We start from the raw sequence: 21,389 nt of genomic DNA on the forward strand, positions 1-21,389 counted from the left end.
GATGGCTTCCCTGGTTCAGGGGAGAATGGAAAATGCCCTTTCTTCTGAGGTCTGTGCCAGGTCGTTATGTCAATGTTCAGGGTGTAAGGTCCCCTTGCACTACAAGATTTGTGTGTTCCAATCTCTATTAGATAGGATCTTATTTGTATGTATAGTATTTTCCCATTTTAATGTGCCTATGCAAATAAGAAGCAATGCCATGTGGTGTTATTGTCGCATATGGAGGCCATAAGAACAATTCCAATTATTCCCATGATATGGTTCAATCATAAGCATTAAACTGGGGGACTCTTTCACCAAAATTCCTCTTTAAACAGCTCAAAAAAAAGAAGATATAAAGTGGATAGAATCGTCACTGTATAAGACAACATTTAGTAAGAATTATAGCTGTCAGAGAAGAAACACAAAATATTCTAAAGAAATACGTGTCCATTATATGTATCTTGAAACAGTTTGGGGTTGTCATACACAATGCACAGCTTTGGACTGTGATTAGGATTGTACACTATTGAAGTTAAAAAGAGTAATGTAGGTTAGTGACATTTGGGAGGGGGTTAGAGAGTTAAGGAGTAAAAAAGAGCTTCGTAGGGGTGTGGGAAAGGGCAGAATGCAAAATGAACATTCTGTATATGCAAAACATAACAAAAGAATAAGAAATACTCTTAATACATGAAGTACGCGGGGGCGTGAGCCCCCGAGTGGTTCTGTAGTTTTTGGATGCCTAGGGAGGAATTTCTCACCCCTCCCCCCAAGGCCCGATTAACCAGGCGTGGCCCTGAAGACCCGCATGGTGTGGGGGGAATCATGTTCACCTGGACTAAGTGGTCAGCCCAGGGGGCCTATGGCTAGCTGTCCTGCCCAGAGCCCCCAACATACCAGTCAATAACCTACTCTCTTAAGAAAATATGAATCATTGGATTACGGCTCACCTAATCCAGTACAACCTTTTATTAAATTGACTGCAATAAAAAGGTCTTAATTGCAAAGAAGGTCATATTCATGGCTAGGGGACATGAATTAACAGGGGGTACTATTCAACATAACAGAACTGCTCATCTCTTTAAACATAATCAAATGAATTTTACATTGATAAGCCATATATTTTGCATCCTAACATATTTAACCCAGTACAGACAGTATAGTGAGTGGGTACTGCTTTTTCCCTTGCAAAAAGCCAACCAGGGTTTAATCATGGTACCCCAAATGGTTCCCCAAGCCTCACCAGAGTGATCCCTAAGAGTAGAGCCATGAATAATCTTGCCAGGTGTAATCTCAATAAATTCAAACAAAAATATACTTGACCCAGTGGTACATACCAGAGGTATCTACCAAAGTATCATTCACCATCATTCATCTTAATGATATCCAGTTAATCAGTTTCCTATTGCTTCATTTAAAAATATTATGTGGCCATGGGACTAACACAGCAGTCAGAAGTATACGCAGGACTCACAACCATGATATTTCCAAAGGCTTTGAAACTATGCCAGTTGCGGTTCTGAAGGCACCCAAATACTGCCAACTGCAATTTTGCATTGCATTGCACAGTATTTCAAGGTACCCTACTACTGAACTGTTTGACCTAACTAGCCAAGTCTCACAAAAAGTGGTCTCCAAATTCCTTAGCTCAAGTTAGGTGGCCCCAAATTTTTATACAAACAATACAGTAAATTTTAGTTATGATTTAAAATTTTCAATTCTATTATGAAATCAGAGCTTCCAAAATAGCTAGTTTTTAATGGGAGAACAGGCAAGAAAAATAATTTCTCAGCTGTCATAGTAGTCATTATAGATCTAGTAACACATCATTGTCTTATCAGTCTACTAAAGAATTTTAGGCTTCCAGAAAATGCATCTCAGCAACAAAATACTGTAATGTAGAGAGAGTACTTACCAGTTCTCTTAGATGCAGTTCTAAATTGGGAGAATAGAAAATCAATGTGGAATACATAGGATGATTATATAATTATAAACTCATGCAATTATACCTCCTTCCAGAAAACCACTATATCATTATATCTTTTTTTTTTTACAAATAACAGAGATTTAAATGTAATATTCAACATGACTTTTTTCTAGCATGAAACCCTAAAACCTTTTTCTACTTTTGACCTTTGAATATTAACAGGAACATGATTGACTAAGAGGCCAAAAAAAAAAAAAAAAAAAAAGCATTTTTCCTTCAAATGACAGAAAAAATATGATACAATTCTATCCAGAAAGATTTTTGTTCTCCTACTATTTTTTTTTCTGTGGTTTTGGGGTCACACCCGGCAGTGCTCAGGGGTTACTCCTGGCTTCATGCTCAGAAATTGCTCCTGGCAGGCACAGGGGACCATATGGGACGCCGGGATTCAAACCGATGACCTTCTGCATGAAAGGCAAACGCCTTGCCTCCTTGCTATCTCTCTGGCCCCATTCTCCTACTATTTTTTAAAGGAAAATGTAACTGTATGAAGACGAGCTATAAAAATAGGATGACATAACCCCCTCTTATCAAGAACATATCCTCCTTTACTCTCCTTTATACTCTATCATTTTCCCATCTACTCTTTATTCAAAGTAAGAAAGAAAAATAAGGAAAACCCTGTAGTTGCCAAAATATAAAATAATGTAGCATTTTTTTTCTCTCTTGGCTAAAGACCTTCAATACAGCCAACTGACTCACTGGTGGTATTCAATGGTCATGTTTACCCTGTTATAAGGGTTGTGAATTAGCCTTGGTCTGACAAATCCAGACAGCTTACTAAGGGCAAACTTTTCTCAGCCAATGTCCTTTAAGGAAGAACATTAGTCTGTATGATTATAACTAACAAATGTGATGTTTAGCCTGATAAACAGAAGTGCTTTCCTCCAGTGACTGCTTCTATGTGCACAGGTTAGTCATTTGCCACTACTGTGTTACCTTTTATATTTGTAAGAGGAAGAAAGAACTAAATTAATTGGTCTCTAAAGTCTTTCATGGTCCTATAATTTTAATCTCTTATAAAAAATCCAGAAGTTGGGCAAGGGAGATAAGACAAAGAGCTGCAGCATATGCCTTGCATACATGAGAACTTGGGTTTGATTGGCCCTTTGCTGGTGGTGCCCTGGAATCTCCCAAGCACTTAGGCCTGACTGATACCATACCGCCAGGCCCAGCACTAAACTATCAGATACATAGACCCAGAATGTCCAGCCAGGAATGGTCCTGAGCCCCCCAAAATATGGAGCCCTCATCCACAAAAGCTTTAAATAAAAAAATTAAAAATTAAAAAAACTTGTGGGGTTTTTTGTTTGTTTGTTTGTTTGTTTGGGGCCACACCAGACCATGCTCATGGGTCACTCTTGAGTCTGTGCTCAAAGATCTCTCCTGGCATGGTCTGAGGTACCATAAGGGATGCCAGGGTAATGCCCTGCCTGCTGTATTGTCTCTCTTACCCAAGGGAGTTTTGTTTCTTAAATACGCCATTAAATAAAGGCTTACTAATTTGAAATCTAAAATAAAAGTATCTTTAAAGTACCTCATAAAGGAAGTTACTGTGACTCTTAAAAAGTCAGAAGAATATACTTCTAGGTGGTCAGTTCGAGCTAGGAGTCTAATACATTCTCAAACTGGACTTTTTCCAGTGTTAGGTAAATAGGAGAAAATAAGTACCAATTTCTTATGACTTGGCTTAATTCAATCACTTTAAAAAATAAGCAGTGATCAAGAGTCACACATTGAGTCACACAATTTCTGCAATGGTGGTGGTATGAGGTGCTGGGGATCACAGTTGGAGCCTTGTACCATTCCCTTGATCCTGGTGGCTTTTTATTATTGTTTACAGCTGCTACTCTCAGTCAGAGGTCAATGAGGTCACCTCAGGGGCTCCAATATATTCTAAATGATGCAAGTAAAAATTGCCTACATAGGGGATCTCAGGGCCATGAGAGCAAGGGCCCAAACAACCTGTATAATAGTGGGTGGGGTAGAGGAAAGAAACAAGATCTGAAGGACCCTATTCAAGAAAAAGATGAGAAATTGCTGGTCTGGAAGGTGAAAGAAGTTTGGGTAAAGAGATTAAAAGAAAAGATAATGCAAGTATCAGAATTTGGGCTTTTTCCTATTGTTCCGCAAATCTCTATCATCAGTTTTCCCAGACATTGAAACATCACGTGCCTAATATTTTTTATTCCATGAGATAATCGAGTCCACCTGAAGCTACATCTCTTTCTGCTTTGTTGATATAGCAGACATATGTGGTCATAATCACTGTCTCCAAACTGGCTGCAAACACTAAACCACTCAACACCCAGGTTCTTATCCTCTGGTCTTTACAAACTTTTCTAGTGCTCACTTACTGAACACTAAGAATCTTTTATAAATGAGTTAAAAAGTAACAGCAGTTTGGGGACAACTAAGAAAATAATTTGTGAATTTTTCCACTTAAAACCAGTTTCAAACTTGTCAAAAGCAGTCATCCACAACTGTCTATAAAAACATGATCAATACTTCAGTATAACTTTTTAAAAATTATAATATATGCATACAAATTTTTTGTTTTGTTTTGCTTGTTTTTTGGGTCACACCTGGCAGTGCTCAGGGGTTACTCTTGGCTCTATGCTCAGAAATCGCTCCTGGCAGGCTCGGGGGACCATATGGGATGCCGGGATTTGAATCACCGACCTTCTGCATGAGAGGCAAACGCCTTACTTCCATGCTATCTCTCCAGCCCCATGCATACAACTTTATACACTGAAGCGATCCATTCTAAAATTAAAACAGAAAATGTTCTATAATAAATAGTTCATTAGTTCCATGCATACAAATATCATTATATTCCTTTAAAATTTAAAAAAATGAGTGAATATTTAACTTATACATAACATTTTAAATATTAGCTAATGAAATAATTCTAAAGATAGCTAATTACAAAAACAAACATTATACTGAAAAGAAAATAGAGGACTCCTCAAAGAGGTTACAAGCAGAGTGTAGAAACAACTCACGCTGACACCAGCTGTCGCTTTCTCTTTTTCCTTACTCCCAGCACTGAGATACCTGACCTCTATACACTGGTAATAAGACAATATGTTTTCTTCAGTGTACAGAATTAAGACTACTTAGAATCTTAACAATTCCATTAAGGCAGTTGATGTATTATGCATGATAATAGACCTCAAGCAACCTTGCTTTGGCCCCAAGGGAAGGCAAATTTTACTTAATCCCCAAAGAATTTTTTCCTATAATGCAAAAAGAACTAAATCTGAGAGCATCTTGAAACCACGCTGATTACAAGAGGCCAGCAAAGCATATGTCTGCAAAAGCCTGCCAGGAGGAAATGCACAAAATGTCCAGCTCATCAAAAAGATTCTAAATAGGGGCTGGAGAGAGTACAAGAGTTAAGAGAAAGATCTTGCATGTATGTGGCTAATCCTTTTTTGATCCCTGGTAGCATATTTCAAGCATTGCAGGTATAATTTTAGAGGTTCATAGGCAGCCCTGTGTGTAGCACTAAAAACCTAAACACTGCCAGTGTAGCCTCTGTTATCTCTGGCACTAACAGGGCCTAAGCAATACCCAGTGTGCTTGACTGAACCAGTCAGCCAAATTAGCCAGTTATACTCTTCCCCCACTACAGATACTAAATAGATGACAAGTGCTAGATTTTAAAGTAAAATTGTGACAGACCAATAATAATTGTTAGCATGTGAAGGAGATACAAACACTTCACCAATCTATTAAATTCAAGTAGCTCTTTTTTTATCTGTATGTGTGGATGTATATGTGTGAGAGAGGAAAAGAGAGAGAGAGAAAGAGGGAAAGTGAGAAGAAAGAGAATGCACTATATACACATGTGGGCTCATGCACATGTTTTGGGAAAAGGCAGAATAGTTATTTTAGAGTATGCTGGCAAGAATACAACCAAATATGTTCTAATCTTTTGGCAGAATTATAATGTTTAGGTTTAATTACGCTAGCTCATAAAACTTCACACTTTCTCCAGATGCAGATAACTTATGCATAGGCAAAAGATGTGCATAAAAAGAGAGCCATATGTTTGCCATATATAAAGCAGCAACCAAATTTAAAATAGCTTTAATTTAGAAGCTATATCAGTCCCTATATCAAATATTACTCAGTCCAACTTTTATGGAAAAGAAAGATTAAAATAAACTAAAAAAAATAGTTCCAAAAAACAAAGCCTCTGTAATAGACATTTCTTTTGTATTCATGTAGCCTATATTCATCAAAACAAAATAATAATATTTTAGTTTTTGGCTGGAATTGATGCTGGCGCTTTTGGCTTCAGTCTTGTCCTCTGAATAAAGCTGATATTTTCACAAAAATAATAATAATAATATTTTAATTTATATCTTTAATACAACCACTAAAATAATAAGTTGTAAAGACAAATTAAAGTGCACTTACTTATAAATTTACATTATTATGCCTCTACAATTAGGATTACTTGTTTGCACTGAGATGTTGAAATTACAATTGCTAATAGATCAATTCAGGCACAAGGTTCCCTGACAAAATTTTTGAACAAATTGAAGCTGGATTAATGATAGTATAGAATGCCTACTGCTTGCCTTGATACAGTCAACACTGGTTAAAATCTAAGAATCAGATATGGGGCTGGAGTGATAGCGCAATTGTAGGGTGTTGGCCTTGCACACAGCTGACCCAGGGCAGACCTCAGTTCAATCCCAGACATCCCATATGGTCCCCCAAGCCAGGAGCTATTTTTGAGCACATAGTCAGGAGTAACCCCAGAGCATCACCGGTGTGGTCCAAAAACCAAAAACATTAAAAAGAATCATATGTGGCCCCCTAAGCATCACCAGGCATGATCCCAGAGCATAGAGCCAGTAGTCAGCATTGAGCACCACCAGGTATGGCCAGAAACAAAACAATTTGAAGCCAGTTAATTAAATTTTTGTGCCTTTCATATACCTGATCTTTACAATTAGGATAGCAATAGTATTGACAATTGTCAATTAGTATTGACTTATCATATGTGAAACACTAGTGTTAGTGTCTGGCATATATTAAATATCATTTCTATCTCTCCAACTGCTATTAGTACATCTAATATGATTACTATTTAGTTGTAAGTACTGCTTTCAGGATACCAATATGATTTAAACAGGTACAGATTGCCTAAAATGAGAAATCCACACTCATCAAATGGGATTTGTATGGTATAAAAATATGTGCCATTTAAAAAAGTTATGATAATTCTATAACACAGAAGGACAGCAAATCACTATATTTTCTAATTCCATTAAGGTGACTGATTTATAACCTAAAAAGACCATGTCACCAAAGACTTAGAAAAATAAACATTTTGTTTTGTAAAGAGAAGAGTTAAGTCTTTAAGTTAACACTACAGGTAGCACCTCTTGATTTGTCCTCAAAGAATTATTTGCCCTGGAGTTTAAATGAATTGATAACAGATGAAAGCATAATCTTTCTAGAAAACAGTACTACATTATAGTTATCAATGAATAAATCCAGCTCAGTAGGACTACCATGGAACTATTATCAAATAAAGTGTATTGGAATGGAGGGGGTGAACTTAGCAGTGCTTCAGAGCATCTACAGTTGGCTACTTTGAGGACAATATGTGGTACTGAGGACTGAATATTGGTCAGACAACAAGCCCTATACTTATGTCTCCAGCCTCCAATACATATTTTCTCTAGTTAAACTTTTGCTTGTAGTTTAAAATATTTTTGTAAAGATATATATATATATAAAGCAACAGTAACAAAGAAAATAATAGATTCTTATCCTAATATGATATACCAATTTTATTTTATTTTTGGTTTTTGGGCCATACCCAGTGATGCTCTGGAGTTACTCCAGGCTAGGCACTCAGAAACCACTCCTGACTTAGGGCACCATATGGGACGCCAGGGGATCGAACTAAGGTTTGTCCTAGGTTAGTGCATGCAAGGCAGATGCCCTACTTCTTGTGCCACCGCTCTGGCCCAATTGATTTACCATTTTTAAATTAAGGTATTTTAGAATAAGCAGTAGCTCAAATCCATAGATATAACACAAAAGATAATGCCTCCTCTGCTAGACTATCTACAATTACAAAATCATTTCTGAGGCACAAGATCCAAGAATTGAATGCTACCACCATTCTTGAAATACAATTCAATTATTTTTTATTAAATTACTGGAAGGTAAACATTAATTGTATATTCATCATTTTAGAAAGTCAGTATCTCAGTTTTATAAATTCTTAAACATCAAACAATCCAGGCAAGAAGAGAGTGGAATGACATATTCAAACTATTGAATTAAAGAAACTTTCAACCTAGAGTCTACTTAGCCAGCAAACCTCTCAATTATATGGGAAAGTTAAAAATATTCTCAGACAAAAAAGAAAAAAGAATTTGCAATATTTGTGCTAACCAAACTGACTCTAAATGAACCACTCAAAGATCAATTATATAAACCAAATACCCAATTGTAAATGCAAAACCCTACACAAAGGGCACAGCAGACCTTTGTGTCAATAGTTCCCTTAAATGTCAATGGACTAAACTCTCCCATCAAAAGGCAAAGAGTAGCGGGTTGGATCAGGAAACAAAACCTAGCCATCTACTGCCTTCAAAAGACACTTAAAATTTCAGGATAGACACAGGCTCAGAGTAAAAAAGATGTAAATCAATTATACAAGCTACTGGAAAATAAACAAAAAAGCTGAGACAGCTATAATTATATCAGACCAAATTGCAATCTACCTCAAGAAAGTACTTACAATGATGGACACTACATATTGATCAGGGCAACAATAAACCAAGAACTACTAACTCAGATCAACAATTATGCACCAAATGTAAAATGCTTATCATCATTTATCACTAGGGAAATCCAAACCAAACAACAATGAGATATCGAATGGCACATATCAAAAATATTGGGAACAATTTCTGTTTGCAGGGATGAGGTGAAAAAGGAATTCTCATCCAGTGCTGGTGACAATGCAGCCTGGTCTAACCTCTATGGAAAACAGTATGGAAGGTTCTCAGTAAACCAAAATTGAGCTGCCATATGACCCAACAATCCCTCTTTTGGGTATCTATCCATGGGACAACCATTCATCCAAAAGAATGTATGCACACCACTATTCATTTGCAACACTCAGTACAATAGCCAAAATTTGGAATCAACCTAAATGTCCAACAAAGACAAATGGATCATGAATCATGAAGATGTGGTGTGTGTGTGTGTGTATGTGTGTGTATATGTTTATATACAATGAAATACTACATAGCTGTAAGGAATGATGCAATCATGTAATTTGCAGCTACATGGATAGAACTGGAAGATATTAAGTTAAATGAAATAAGTCAGAAGGACAACTACAGAATATCGCTTAAATGTGGTATTTAAAATAACTGCATGAAGAAACACAATGGTATAAATTAAACACCTTTGGCTCCAGAGTATAACGAGGAGGAAAGAAACTGAGTGGAAGAGGAGAAACATAAGTTTATATTCTCTTAAACTTCAAAAAGACCTGCAGCAGCGGATACAGCTGTTTAGATTGAGCATGTGTACAATTAACTGCTCTTTATAGATGTCTATAATAATGTTCTAATGATTTTATTCACAGAAACAAATGTGTAATGTGTTTGGAAGTCATGGACTCCCACTACAGTGCTCATGATATGAGTAGTTAGTGTCTCAATTTTAATATGTCTATAAAATAACTTTTTAAGCTTTTTGTTCACAATCATTCTTGAAGATGTAGGTTAATGCCCTAGTTTTGCATTGTAATGCTATATGTTCTTAGACTCCAAATACAGTATCTTGACAAATATTCTAATCTATTTCATTTTCTGATTATACCTGCTAATATGATCTAATGTTTATGTCCACAGATAACATTGGAATAGGCAACTGCATGTCATACACTCTAGCTACAGTGCTCATTTGTTATGTTTTTATGATTTATTTTTGATTCAAGCTAGTTTACTATTATATTATATGCCCATGTTGTCAGTGTGCTTTCAGAAAAGGAACATGGATGCTCAAGACCCATTAGGCCATACTTCATGGTGTAGACTCCTTTTACAGTGCTCATTACCATATTACTTACTATTCTAGACTTGAAAATTATTATTGCTTAAGAATGTACTATGTACAGTGTAATCAGGAGGCCTATTTTTATTAAAGATTACCCTCACCAATAATGATTTGCCTAGCAATTGGAAAACCTTTCCATCTGACCTGTTGGCTTTATATTTTTTAAATACTCTGACCTATTCCACCTGGGTCAGTTTTTCAATTGCAACCTATGGATCCATCTTCATTGTCTATGTATACATGAGAATGTATTTGTGGTGGCCACCTCTATGTCTGTCTAATGTTTGTCTGTATATTTTATAATAATATTTTTAATGTTTGACTGTATTGTACATGTTTATCCATGTTGTAATGTAGAAAGTCCTTTCCCCATTAAATATAACCCTTACTTTCTTCATCTCCTCCTTACCACTTTACAAATCCTTTTCTATCCTTTCAATCTCTCATCTGATCTTTTTATTTTCCCCTGATCTTTTATTTCTCCCTACTTAACCCTTTTACCCTCAGTTCTTAACTCCTCAGGAACTGGGAATTTCTTCCCACCCCAATCTGCTGCCATTTGTCTCCCATCTCATCTCAGCCCGGAATAAGCTACCATTGCCGCTGCCGTTTATTTACTCTTGGAGGCTCATTTTCTCCCACCTCACTTTACTTTGGACTGTTGCTCACTACCAGATTCGGCTTTTGAGAGATCCTCCGCTGGAGGACATTTCCTGATCCGTGACTGCTATAACCCGTTTTTTTATATCCCACAAGACCACATCTTGGGCCACACCCCTTGACGCTCAGGGTTACTCCTGGCTATGTGCTCAGAAATCGCTCCTGGCTTGGGGGGAGCATATGGGATGCCAGGGTATTGAACCGCAGTCTGTCCTAGGCTAGCGCTTGCAAGGCAGGCGCCTTACCTCTAGTGCCACCACTCTGGCCCCTAATAGGTATAATTCTTATTGTGTATTTCTTTATGTAGATATAGTTTTCCCCACACCATTTTAGGAGTTGTTTAGTAGGAAATTCTAATAGATAAGTTTCCCTTGGGTTCTGAGTTCATGTTATAACCAGGTTATAGAGATTGTTTAGTTTGTTTTTCTTACCCACGTATACACCAGTAGTATTTTGTGGCACTGTTCTTTTTTGCAGAGGCACATTAAAAATAGGTAAATCTGGAGCTGGAGAGATAGCATGGAGGTAGGGCGTTTGCCTTGCATGCGGAAGGACGGTGGTTCAAATCCAAGCATCCCATATGGTACCCTGAGCCTGCTGGGAGCGATTTCTGAGTGTAGTGCCAAGGAGTAACCCCTGAGCGCTGCTGGGGGTGACCCCCCAAAAAAACCAAACAAACAAAAAAAGAGGGTAAATCTTACATATAGAAAGAAGTTCTTATCTAATAGTGATAGGAGCTCCTATTTTTTTATTGTTGGGTGGCCTTTCACCCTGAACATTTGTCATAGTGATTTGACTTAGGCTTCAGTTGATAGGATATAGGCCATTCACCCTAAACCTTGAATTCCATCTTTGGAACTGGCACGGTTTTCTGCACTAGCACCAGGAATTAAACTTCTACCAGGAAAGGCCCCAAGGCTGCTCTGGCACCAACTTGTTCCAGCATGGGTTCATATGCCAAGCTGACATTTTAGGAACAGCAACAAATTGTTTCAGGGTAAGTTTCCCTGCCTCCCCATCTAATGGTGAGATAAAACCAGAAGACACTCTGTGACACCCTGACTTCAACCCAGGATCTGTACCAAAACCAAGATCTCTAGTTATTGAAACCAGACTATGACAAGCATGATTGAGAACTTTTCCTGGGACCATGAAGAAAGACTTTTTGGGGTTAGAGAACTTAGTATGCCTGGAGCCTGTAGTTAGTTTCATGGCAGAATGTCTCATGGGTAGGGACACTCTATTTTTAGGCCACAGGATTTTTTCTATTTTTCCCAACTTTTGCTGCACCTATGCAAAAAAAAAACCTGACCCTGTTTTTAAATCTTTTAGGTAGGGGCTCACCCCTTTTTCATAGGTCCTTGGAACACAAATTACTGTTCTACCTCATATTTCTGCAATTTTTTTCTGTAAAATTAAGAAAGGAGAGGGAAAAAGAAAAGATGTAGGCCAGGGGCCAAGTGGTCACAGGTGCTTTAGTAGTGATAAAAAAGGACAGAACTAAATATCCAAGCCAAAATCAACAAACAGAATCAAGAGACCCAACTATAACAATCTAAACTTAATGGTCTGTTTTATTGCCAGGCCAGGGGTCAAAGTGTGCTGGTAAAGGATGCACTCTGGGAACATTGGTAGAGATGGTTGACACTGGTGGTAGATTGGCCCTGATTCATTGTATGTTTGAAATCCAACCATGAAGAACTTTGTAAATCACAATGGTTTCAATAAAACAAAGTACATGTGAGTGTGATAGTTTGCCTCTCTTAAAATGCACATCACTTGAGCTTCTATACTGCAAAGAACCCCTCCACCCCATCTCCACAAAGCCAAGAAAATGCTTGAAACATTGATTTGAAATTAAGGGTGCTAAAACTAAGAACTTAGGTGAAACTTCTATAAATAGATCTATTTAAAAAATGTGTTCTAAAAAAATCTTGCAAGGCCATGTGACTTAATTGCTGTCTAGGTGACTAAGTACTCTGTTCTTATTCAAGAGACTCTGGAAAAGCTACCAGAGTGTGAATTCAAGACAGAAAGTGTGTTTCTCAAATATAAGGGAAAGCTGTAAATAAGAAAGGCAAGTTGAAAGAGAAAGGCTGCAGCCAGAGTTGTTCTGAAGGAAAAAAAAGGAAAGTGAGATTTTAAATGGGCTTTAAATAGATTATTTGGCAACAATGGCCATTGCTAGCATTTCATTTCAAAGACAGACTTGAAAACAAAGAGATAACCTAAAAGCTATCTGGGAAAAATAGTCTCTACTTCAGAAGATTCATGATGCAATAGTATGTACGGCTCTATAATGCAAGCAGCAAATTTACTGCACATTGCAGTCTGGATTTTTTTTCTTACTGCTCATCCTCTTATATGAAAAGAATCAAGATTCTGGAAGGTAATGCAGTTTTGAGGATCAATAAAGAAACTTGATATCTAGCATAAGTCAAGGCAGATTAACCTCTTTGTTCATCTTTTCTGCTGCAATGAATATATTTAATGACATGTTGGCAGTTTAACAGCTATTTTTGGGTTCACTGTGGCTAAAAAGAAGCAATTTGAGTATTTTATACTAGTCAATTATGTGAAATGAATTGAACAAACACCTATCTCTCATAAATGAATATGTTATATGATTGTCTGTTTAAAAAGAAATTAGAGAAGTGGAATACAGCACTAAACTAGAAGCTACATTTAAAATAAAATAAGTTCTATTAATAAAAAAAGACTGAAACAGATTTATTTTAACCTAAAGAAAGCAGTGTACAGTATATTATAATACCATGTAATTATTTGTGGAGCTTATTTTTGCAAGAGAATCATCATATCTGAAGAAAAACTTCTCTAACTCATTGTGCATCCCTTAAAGTATACAAATGAGATACTCAGAAACGGTGACACAGCTTGAATACAATTCATGACCACAAGCATTTCCTGTGGGTGCAGATCAGGTTCACTGGAACTGCAAATTTGGCATAAATAAGGAAAGTATCTGCTGTCCTGATAGTTGCCATTTAAATTCTTTTTATCCAAGTGCTTCCTGTAGACATCCCAACTAGGATTTTGTCCAGTTCTTAGCAACATTTGGTGCTAAAAAAAATAAATAAATAAAAGAAGATTTGGTGTTTTTTTTTTAAGTACCTCTTTTCTACCAAAAAAAATTCCTACAAAAAAAAATCTGACTTAGAAAAACAGTGCAAAAGAACCTCGGGAACTCGTTGCAACTTAGAGGAAGAAATGTGCCAAGACAGAAATCTTTAATAAAGCACAAGTCCAGGGAGGAAATATGTATTGACCATCAACAAAAACTATTTTGTAGAAAAACTCCAGCTTTTCCTTACTTCTGTTTTGAGTTCTCTAATATTTTGTTTCAAGAAAGGAGAGCTGCTGTTTATTTCAGTTTGCAAAAAATATTTTCTATAAATATGTAAAATATCTAAATTCATACAAATATATAACAATATGATTTTTATTTATATATTTGTACATATTTATATATAAATATATTATATATTGGGGAGGCTATATCTGTTTGTGCTCAGATCTTGCTCCTAGCACTATTGAGAAATCACTTCTGGCAATGCTCGGGTACTATAAGTGGTAGTGCTGAATATTGAACCTAAGTTGGGCTCATTCAAGAATAGCCCCTTACCTGATTACTATCTCTCTCACCCCATAAATGAAAATTATGTTATTATTACATCAGTGTAAAAGGGTCTCTACAACATAATAACCTCTCTCACTATTAGACACTTACTCATCAGACACCTGCTCCCCACTACACAGCACTCTCCTAATTTCTTTATCTACGTCCAGACTTTAACCTTGACCCATCCTCGTTTGCTTTCTTATCCATCTTTTTACTGCTACCATATGGACATAATTAAGACTTTGGGATACAGTGATCTCTGAATGCACTCAAGTCAATGAAATGATGGGTGATAACCAGTTAATTGCCAGTCAAAAGTTAATACATATAATGGCTGTCTCTGAATTCATCCATTCTTAATTAATAGGATGTGGATCCCAGGACAGATTGGAAGAGCTTACATATGACAGTCTAGCAAACATGTGAGTTAATAAAAAATATATGCAGCAGCATCATTGTGTAATATTAGCAAATGAGATAAACTAATTTAACCAAAAACAATCCAGATAGTATTCATGGCATAGACTAGTCATGATCTTTTGTTGGCAATATATATAATACATCATAACTCTGACCAAGAAAATATGATCATCCACCATTTGGATACATTAGTGGCATATGTAAAGGATTTAACATTTCTTGCCTTGTGTTCTAAAACTCCTCTATGGATATTTTGTTGAGGTATAAAAATAAAACAGGTCTTGTACTGACATGTGTCTATATCATTGACCAAGGCAAAAGACTTTAAGAATTAACCAAATGCTTAACTAAATATGAGAAAAACACCAAAGGGTTCCATTTCATTTTATTAAATTCCTTTTATAGTCTAAAGAAACCATAGTTAAGTACCACCAAAATGAGTAGTATATAATTAGTGAGCCTAAGTAAAGTACATTTAGATTTTATGGTTCCACTTATATAATATAGAATATCTGATAGCTAACATAGTACACAAGTCATCTTTGGAGCAGATAACCTAGATTCAAATTAAAGGTCTAAATAGTTACTTTTTGCAAATATATTACTGCCTCCTGTAAGAGGAATAATAGCTTTGTAGGCAATAATTAATTAGTGCTTTTCACATCATGAGCAAAATATATCAGTTATTTTATAATACAAATCAACTAAAGCTATATAACTGGGAATATTAATTATCTAGGATATTGGCCTTTATCACTTCAAGACAAAAATCTAGTCAACAACAAAAAATAAAATAAAACAACAATGGGTCTATAGTTGATTAATTCTGCTCAGCAAATCCAGTTTACATTGATTTAAGAATATAGTTTGGGCTGGAGAGATAGCACAGTGGTAGGGCATTTGTCTTGCACGTAACCGACCTAAGACGAACCCAGGTTTGATTCCTGGCATCCCATATGTTCCCCAAGCTTGCCAGGAGTGATTTCTGAGCACCATTGGGAGTGGCACAAAAAAAAAAAAAACCAACTATATAACAAAAAAACAAAACAAAGTTTTAGAGGATCAATACAAAAAAATTTTGTTTCCAAAAAGCATTGGAGCTTTTATTAAAATTAAAGATTTATATTAAAATTACTTGTAGTGGGGCCCGGAGAGATAGCACAACGGCGTTTGCCTTGCAAGCAGCCGATCCAGAACCAAAGGTGGTTGGTTCGAATCCCGGTGTCTCATATGGTCCCCCGTGCCTGCCAGGAGCTATTTCTGAGCAGACAGCCAGGAGTAACCCCTGAGCACCGCCGGGTGTGGCCCAAAAACCAAAAAAAAAAAAAAGAAAGAAAGAAAAAATAATAATAAAAAAAATTACTTGTAGTGGGGCCAGAGAGATAGCACAGCGGTGTTTGCCTTGCAAGCAGCCAATCCAGGACCAGGACCTAAGGTGGTTGGTTCAATTTCTGGCGTCCCATATGGTCCCCCATGCCTGCCAGGAGCTATTTCTGAGCAGATAGCCAGGAGTAACCCCTGAGCACAGCCAGGTGCAGCCCAAAAACAAACAAACAAACAAAAATTACTTGTAGTGTCACTGTCACAACATAAAAATTCTCCATAAAGGAGAAATTCAAAATTTAATTGTTTAATAAATGGAAGTAAAATATGATATAACTACTAGTGTTATAAGAATTTTTTTCTGCTTAAAAAATTATAACATTTGCAAAAAAAAAATGTTAACAACATTATGCACCTATCTGATGTAACTTCCTTCCTTGAGGGCTAAACATCTTTTTAGGTAATGCATATAATAGATACCTTAAGAAGAAAATGTTACTAAATGCATTTTATTTATTTTTGGGAGGAGTTTTTTTGGCCACACCCGTTTGATGCTTGTTGCACAGCTATATTTTGCTAGCCCTGCATCTTATCTCCTGTTAGCCATCTTCCCTCTGGGCTCCATGCGGCCCAAAGATCCAAAAGCCAGGAAGCCAAGCCGGGCCAAAAGAGAAATGGCAAAAGGGCAAAAAGGGCCAAAAGCTCCGAATTCCCTTGGTCCCAGCCTTATCTACCTTTTTCCAAACCCCTCCCAGGAATGGGAGGTCTTGCAGGTAGGGTCACACCTATTATCCGGTTCCCAAAACTCCTCCCAGATATGGGTGGGTCTTGGGGTACACCACAGATGCTCAGGGGTTACTCCTGGCTAAGCGCTCAGAAATTGCCCCTGGCTTGGGGGGACCATATGGGAAGCTGGGGATCGAACCTCGGTCCTTCCTTGTCTAGCGTTTGCAAGGCAGACACCTTACGTCTAGCGCCACCTCACCGGCCCCTAAATGCATTTTATTTTACTATAAATGTAAAATAGCAATTAACAGCAAAATTCATACTGAGAAACTAATTGGATAATCAACCTAGTTTCTTGGACAAATAACTTTAAAAAGAAATTTTAAGGGAGAATTAAAAGGAAAATAGGGAAACAAATTATTTTTTAAACCCAAAATTAGACAAAATTTACCACATAGATACAAGATTGGGTTATAAAACTATTAAAAAGACAGAAAATACAACTCTGAAAGTAAGGATAATACTTAAAATTGTTTACATTAGAACAAAGGAAGTTGAGTTTGGGAAGCATCAAAGAATTGGCTAAGCTTTGCTCCTAAATAGGACAGTAGCTATGAGTGTGTTCACTTAGTAATTTCAGTGCTATATTTTACTATTGAAGACCCTTAAAATAAAATTATAATCTTAAAAGTTTACAAAAGCAGTTTATCTCATGCAAATTATATATTATGCAAATAAATTCTTTTTTCTTTTTTTCATGCTCTCTGCCTTAATCAAATGCATAGCACCAAAATTTTCAGAACCGTTCTATGACAATTGAGTAAAGCTATATATACTTTTACTATGCTTTGTTTCTCGCTTCTATTTAAATCTGACTTGATAACAATACTGATTTCAATTTCCCATCAAGATAAAGGCAATAATATTGTGTCAACCCACAAAAGGTTCTTGAAAATAAGTTTGTTTCATGTCATTACTTTCATTTATTCAACTCCAAAAGAATGCTACTTTTTTATTTTATTTATTTGAAATTTTGTGATTTATAATACTGCTAATCATGTTTTCTCATTTACATAATTTCAACACTACACCCATACCAGTATATCCACACTCCCCCCAGGGACCCCAACACCACTTCCTTTCAGTCCCCACCCCAACTCAATCATGTGGGTGAGTTATTCCATTGTGTTGTCTTTAATATTTTTTTGCTGTCTTCCAGTAGAGAAAGTAAATTTAAAAAAAAGCATAGAGGTGTTATGGAAAATACTGTGCACTAAAATCAGTGTGCTGAGTTACAGTATCTAAGGCTATATTATTGCATCTGGCAATCAATTTAAACAGAAAGCCACAGTCACCCTTAGCTCATTATAATCTGGTGTTATTCTCAGAAGAAATTATGACACAGACAAACATAGAGACATGGACATGTGAAGACAGAAGCAAATAACAACTATATATAAACTAAGAAAAGACACCTCAGAAGAAAGCAACCCAACTGAAGAACAAGACCTCTTGATCTTGGAATTCTATCCTTTAAAATCAGAAAAATAATGTCTATTATTGGGGGTTGGAAAGTTTACAGGAGTTAAGTTGCTTGCCTTGCACAATGGCTCAGACCCTGCTCATTACTCTGTACATTAGAATGTTTCTCTGAGGGGCTGGAGATATAGCACAGCGGTGTTTGCCCTGCAAGCAGCCGATGCAGGACCTAAGATGGTTGGTTCGAATCCCAGTATCCCATATGGTCCCCCGTGCCTGCCAGTAGCTATTTCTGAGCAGATAGCCAGTTGCAACCCCTAGGCACACCTGGGCGTGGCCCAAAAACCAAAAAAAAAAAAAAAAGAATGTTTCTCTGAGCTGAGTGATCCTTGCCAAGTGTGATCCCTTGGAGTAAGCCCTGAACATAGTCAAGTGTGCCCCCAAAACAGAAAGTAAAATTAAATTAAATAAAGCTGTTGTTTAGCCCCTTAAACTATAATATTTTATTATAGCAGCCTTAGCAAATTAATATGTAAGAGAGATTTAACATTTTAATTTTTTTTTTATTTTGGGTCACATCCAGTGGTGCTCAGAGGCTACTTCTGGCTCTGCGCTCAGAAATAGCTCCTGGCAGGCTCAGAGGACCCACATGGGATGCCGGGAATCTAACCACCATCATCCTGCGTTGTTCATGTGCAAGGCAAATGCCCTACCACTATGCTATTGGTAAACATTTTAATTTTTAAAGTACTAAAAGGAACTCAAAAATATTAAACATTACAATTTTATGATTTTCTTACTCATACTGAACTGTGAAAAGAAAAGTGTAAGAAAACCCTGAAACATTAAGAAAAAAGGACTAAGAGAGTCCATGTAAAATACTCAGTGAAGCTGATCACAATGAGCAAGACACCATGGAACCAGCAGAAAAAACTAGCTAGAGACTGAATTGATAGGACTAAATTTCACACTTTCACAATGGCAAAACAAGCCAAAAAAGATCCCTGATTTTTTTTAAATATTAGAAATAAATGGAAGGGGTTACATGAGATCAAAGTGGTTTCCTTAAAGGGAGAAATATCTTCTGACCTTACGGTTTAAGAAAAATAGAGATTTATCATTCCCCTGGTTCGACAGGTTTGGGGAGTTAGGCAATCCATCAAAAATAATTGCAAACCTCAAGCTAAAAAATCAGCAAGAATGTGCAGTAAAGTTGATGCTCTGGATATTCATATACCAAGGGAGAATAATGATCTCACAGTGAGGTGCATTCAGTTGATTGAGTATAGACAAGTTTTCTGAAAAAGAACATGGCTGTACAGTCAATAACTACTTGATGGACCCAATCTCCATATTCAAATATGTATTTTATTATATAACAAACTGCCTCTTTCCTTTTCTCTTTACTTCCATAAAGAAGTAAGGTACATTTTATATTCAAAAAAGGATCAACATAATAGAGAAGTCAAACAAAGAGGGGTAATACTAAAAGGAGCCTGGAGATTGTAACATAAAAATTGCTTTCCAACAACAGCAAAATGGTTTAATTCTTCCGTATCATTATATTACATGAAGAATTTTTATATCCTTTCTGCAGTAAGGCAGTGATATAAATCAATCAATGAATTACATGGTTTTAGCAATTCAGAATTTTACTTTCAGGAAAGACTTGTATAATTTCATATAGTTTGTAAAAAATCAATAGTTTTAATTTTTTATATGTTATAATATATATGTATATGTATAGTATAAACATACATACACATTGAGGCAGTTTTTGTAGACATACGAAGCCAGGAGTGATTTCTGAGCACAATAGCCAGGAGTATCCCCTGAGTGTCACCGGGTGTGGCCCAAAAACCAAAATAAATAAATAAATAAAAATAAACAAATAAATAAATAAAATATGCTGTTATCACCCTCAATCCCACCAAGAGAAGATTGAAAAGGATTTTCAGTTTATAAATATTGCTATTGTATAATACATATGCTGGAAATTATGATAGGATTCCTTTTATTTATTTATTTATTTATTTATTTTGGGGTTTTTATTTTATTTATTTATTTTGGGGTATTTATTTTGGGGTTTTATTCAGGGGTTATTCCTGGCCATGTGCTCAGAAATCGCTCCTGGCTTGGGGGACCATATGGGTTGCCAGGGATCGAACCTGTGTCTGTCCTGGATCAGCCACATGCAAGGCAAAGCCCCTACTACTGTGTTATCTCTCCAGCCCCGTATTCTTTTTACTTTTCAAATTTTATATAAAAAAGCAAAATTTTTCTCTTTTTTTTAAGTTTTTCTCTTTTTAAGTTAAGATATTATTTAAAAATTTAATTCTTGTCATGTTGTCACTTGACTAGGAAAATGTAACTTATAATACAATTTGACTTCAATAAAAATATTTGTTACATTCACATATATTTATATTAAGAAACAATGACATAATCAACTAAGGAAAATAAGAGAGAAATGTTTATAATATGATACAAATTTGTTTCCAAAAATAAAGTTGCAATGTTGTGAGTGTGTATGATACCAACTGTGTGAAAAATTAACAAAGAAAAGGACTAGGAGCAGATACATTTTTTTCTTTTTTTATTGAAAATATAAGAATTTGGGCTGAGTGATAGCACAGCAGAAGGGCATTTTCCTTGCATGCGGCGAACCCAGGACGAACCCAGGTTTGATCCCTGGCATTCCATAGGGTCCCTGAGCCTGCCAGGAACAATTTCTGAGTGCAGAGCCAGGTGTAACCCCTGAGCACCACCCTGTGGCCCCAAAACAAACAAACAAGCAAATTTAAGGGTCATCTCTGTCCTTTAAAAATAAATTTGCCAGTCACTATGTACCTTAAATAATAACTGAAAGACTTGAAATTCAAATTGGTCTCTCAGTATACAGTAAACTAATAATAAGGAAAAGAAAAAAATTTTAATGGTATTGTAATTCTAATAAGATAAACAGTTAAAATTCTGCAGAAGAAAATAAAACACTGCAAAAATTCACTAAAGAAACTCATATGGTGGGGCCGGAGTGATAGCACATCGCTAAGGCATTATTTGCCT

At 36.3% G+C, this 21,389-nt stretch overlaps 1 protein-coding gene across 5 annotated transcripts in view; it reads right to left on the reverse strand.

Moving 5' to 3' along the window:
• The window catches only part of ADAM22 (ADAM metallopeptidase domain 22), a 275,390-nt gene that overhangs the window by 106,875 nt on the left and 147,126 nt on the right, over window positions 1–21,389 (reverse strand). The gene's annotated exons all lie outside the window — the stretch shown is intronic.

The sequence above is a fragment of the Suncus etruscus genome, chromosome 1 (assembly GCF_024139225.1).
Source record: "Suncus etruscus isolate mSunEtr1 chromosome 1, mSunEtr1.pri.cur, whole genome shotgun sequence".
NCBI classification, from domain to species: domain Eukaryota; kingdom Metazoa; phylum Chordata; class Mammalia; order Eulipotyphla; family Soricidae; genus Suncus; species Suncus etruscus.